Here is a 4681-nt window from a genome sequence, read left to right as displayed (position 1 = left end):
TTTGTTGTCTGTTTCATGATGAACATATGTAGCTCTCTGAGTTGAGGCTACCATCTCTGATAATTGTTTTAAACGAAGATTTCATTACCCAGTGGTTTGTTTTAAACCAAACATAAGTCTATCAAAGAAATGGTAAGTAAAATAAAGAGATTTTGTATACTACTTATTTCAATATTTATTTTCCATTTTAGAGCAGTATTTTTCAAATTACCCACCAATTAACTTTTCATAAAAACAAAACAATACCTGATTAAATATCTACCAGCTCATTAACTACGAAAGAAAATGTTTATTTACTTATTGGGAGACATGGTGCAGAGAAAAACTTAAGTTAACGAGAGTGCTGTGAATTCATTTCACAGATCTTGTGGTATCCTCACATTTTTTAATGATACGTGGTTCCAAGCGTTTAACAAATAAAAATATGAAAAACATGTCTGTTACATTAGACGCCAATTCTCCCCGACACCCCTAAATAAAACCAACTACCTTGAGATGCCATCTAATTAGTAAAGTTGCTTCATGCTGTGTGGATGATTTTCTTATTTATTTAATAAATGAGAAAACCATGAGTCATTTTCTTCATAGTTATGCACCACTTTGTGTTTGTGGGTCAAACCAAACCCCAATGAAATTCACTGCAGCTTAGCAAAATTTTAAATAGTTACAAATGTTTTTGGATGGCTGCGTATTTATCTAAGAATAGACTTCTGACCTTTTGTAAAGTTCACTACAGCTGTCAAGTAAAACCGCAGTGTTTTCTGCACCTGGAGGTAGAGCCAATATTTACCTCTTTTGAAGTTTAACATTTTACATCAGAGATGGAGTCGCAATTTTTCATTTCATATATTCAAACCAAGGCTTTATTGAGTAAATATTTTTAACACATGCTACACTGCCTCTAGTGAGTAGTGGAGTAAAAAAAGCTTCACTGATCAACATATTGCCAGCTCAAGTAGTTGGACAAAACCAGGAGAAAATAGAATCGAAACCACGTGAAACAGACAATGACGAAATGAAAAGGTTAAATATAGAAAAATAAACAGAAAAACTACAAAGGACACCAGTGGAAATTGATAACTAAAAAAATCCCATGAATTTTGCTTGTGAAAATCACTTGCGGATCTGGAACGCTTGATGGTAGAAAGCCGCGTGATTCACATCTTCACATGGATTTCACATATTATTACATATGTGAAATGTGTGACTGTAAACGCCCTGAAGAAGGGGAATATTTTAATAAAAGTCAAGACTGCTTCTGCTCCAGTGTATGTTATCATCCAAGTTATCATCTAACAGCAGTATGGTAGCTAACAATAATAACAATGGAGTTTGTAACATTAGGAGCCTCAAAAAAAAAAAACTCACAAGCTTTCTGAAAGTTAAACTAATTTACTACATACAGGTGTGTTTATATATACTCATATCTGAAGAAGGGGAATATTTTAATAAAAGAGCCGGACACGGTGCTTCTCCTCCAGGGTATCTATAGAGGAAGTTCCGGTGCTCCTCACTATACCTAGCGCAAGCGCTAGACTCCCCCTGCTGGTTGCATCTGACCACTGCATCAGCCAAATCAGACTAGTCATCATGTTCAGCCCAAACTGGTAGCAAAGCATTGCAACCTCTTAACATCAAAAAAGAGTAAATGTACCTCTGAATGGTACCAAATTTCAATCCATCACATGATTACATGTGAATTTAATATGGAACACATGAACAATGTATTTGATTAAATGTGGATAAATGGGAGCATGTGAATTTTGTTGGATTTTTCTGTAAGGGTAAGACTGTCTTAAAGCTTTACAGTTTAAAAAAAAGGTTACACTATGTAGTTTTGCCTCTTTTCTTTGTTTTAACTCTAGAAAAAAAAACATCTACCAAACTGAATAGTTAATTTTACTTTTCATTTACTTACATGAAGCTATGCTAGCATGTGAACTGTAAGAGCACTGCTACAGTATTTAGTCTGCTGCTCACAAAAATGTGTTCAAATATTAAAGCACAGGAAAGACCCACACACAGCCAAGGTTTCATCCAACTGATGCATACACAATGTTTTAAATTGCCCACCCTACCCTTTGCCTTTTCCATGGGGCGGTATAAATATTGATGAGGCAGGTGCCCTGCTTGTCTGCTTGTCAGACAAATGATGTGGCGCGACACCGTCTCGTCCAATGGAGAGCGCCACTGAGACAGGATCAAACTAAGCCAGGCTCATAGGAAGTGTCAGGGCCAGCCGTCGCTGTGTGAGGGATCGGCAAAAGAGCCAAACTTAACCTGCCTCTGTGCAAACGAAACCCTGTTTTTCACACCAAGTCACGAACCCACTGCCACTCCAAGTTCTCCCGCCGAAGGTCATACTGCCTCACACTGCCAGGCATGAAATCCATACTCCTATTTCTGCCTCGCCATCGCGTGTGGTGTTGTGTGTGGGCTGCCTAATAAACACCTCTGCTGCAGAGCTCATTTAATGATAAGCCACTCATACAGTCAGGATATTAAACAGATCAGCGTGACACACAAAGTCTACGACGCTTCCCTGTACGAGCAAAAGGCGCTGAGTGGCTGATCTACTAAGAACAAGAGGCCAGAAGCTGCGAAACTAATAATCCCTCAAACCTCATAAACACCACAAGAGAGAGCAGAGGTGCAATATATTATGAGCATTCTTCATTAAAACGCTGCTTTTTCAACTTGAGATTTACACATCCATTAGGCAAGTCTTGCGCATAATTATTGGTTGATTAGAGCTTAGACCACAGAGAGATTTTTAACAGCTGGAGGCGAAGTACTGCAGTGAGCTCAGCCTTATTTTGACTGAAAATTTTATGAAATATCCAAGAAAGACCATATGTTCCTTAATGGAAACGGCATCAGTATATAGCCTGAAAAATACGAAATAAATTCACATTATCTTACTATTTGATAATTAGAGGGGCAGTATTATGTATTTTCCAGGCACATATTGTCATTTTATAGCACAATCAAGTAACTATGTTACCTTCAGTTATTATAAAAATGCAGCCAAACATGACTTAGAAGAAATTTGACTTTGTAATTTAACTCACTGAAATTGAGTCTCTGTCTCTTCAAGAAATTCCCGCTCTTCAGGAACTCGTAACATGGCTCCTCTATTAGCCCTTTAACAATGTTTTCACCAGAGTTACGCTGTCAAGTCGCTTGCATAACGAGTTCAGCAGTTCCACCAGGTGTTTACTAATTGCTGCTGGTCTGTCTGAAGGGGCTGAGTGGGGGAGTTGAGGCGGACGGGTCTAAGGTCAAAGATAAGACTGGAAACTGCGGCTCCGAAGATGAGCTTCGTCCTCTGGGGCGGCGCTAGTTCCAGGGGAGATTAAAGGCTTTCTCAAACAAACACGAAAGAATCAAAGCAACACTCCAGGTATGTTTTTGATGAGGGAATAACACTTTAATATGATGTAAAGCTCAAAACTGTTCATTTTACATAATATTGCCTCTTTAACAAGACAATAATGCCAACTGGGTTTGGAATGAAAACAACAACAACCAAAAAATCAGGCTAATGGCAACAGCCAATTCAAATAAGTCCTACCAAAAATCGTGGTCAGTTAGCCAATTCAGAAGCTTGAGTGTACGGATGTACCCGTACACACCAAATAGTGGTTTACTTTTGAGTCAGTCAAGAAATCTCGATCTTTTTAGCACTTTTCTACAGTGTCCCTCTTAGGACCCTCTGTTTGAGAGCCACTGGTGCTCATTCCTTCACCTACAATTTACTTTGAACTCAAGTGATGCATTTTTGCACCATTTCTTGACTTGGGTTGAAGTCATGGTCAGCTGGTTCATTGTGATCATGCTTCCTTTGTCGGTGCCCTAATTATTCTGCGGGGATTTCAAAAGTAGAAAATGTTGGGGTGAAAGACTTCCCTCTTTAGTAATTTCTTCCTGATGCAATGCAGTGCAATCAAAAACGAAAAGCAAGTGGATTCAGTGCTTGGACATGTAAGTAAGAAAGGAAGGTGTTATTGAATCGTTTATTCTTTGGCTAATGCTTCGTGGTATGCAAGGACAGATATTGAGTTATTTGGAATTTTTTGGTTTTCTATTTTCAATAAACTTGCAAAACGCTTTAAAAAAAATCCTCATTGTCATAATGGGTTATATGTGTGTTGAATTTTAAGGAAAAATATTAATTTAATACAATTTGGAATAAGGCTATGGTAAAAAGTGTGAAAACTTTATGCAGTGAGAGCTTCAGCTTGAGTTGTCTACACTGTTCTTGGACAACTACCTTCAAATTCACCTTAGACCAAATAGCTTAACAGTTTAAGCATGGACACAGCGAGGTCTTCCAACTGGACAATAACCCCAAAAACTTCAAAACTGACTTTGAACAGATGAAGCAGGCTAGCATTAACCCAGCATTGAGGCAAAAATTGTATGGACTATACCTAAGCCAGAAACCTTGTAAATGTATATCCTCTGATTACTATGCCTGCAGCAAAACATAATTGCTAGTTTCAGGTATTCTGTATGCCCCAGATACTACAGACCCGCGTTCAGGAGTCAAGCAAAACTGCCAGTCCCGACCCTTTTTCTTACATCGTACACAAAAGCTACTCTTCTTGTTTTGTTGTGTGAAAATATGACAGTCTGAAGAAGACTCGCTCTCAGCGAGGATACTTTTACTTGTGCATTA

The sequence above is a fragment of the Poecilia reticulata genome, chromosome 22 (genome assembly GCF_904066995.2).
Source record: "Poecilia reticulata chromosome 22, P_reticulata-male-v2, whole genome shotgun sequence".
Lineage (NCBI taxonomy): Eukaryota > Metazoa > Chordata > Actinopteri > Cyprinodontiformes > Poeciliidae > Poecilia > Poecilia reticulata.
Note: the sequence above shows the minus strand (reverse complement) of the source record.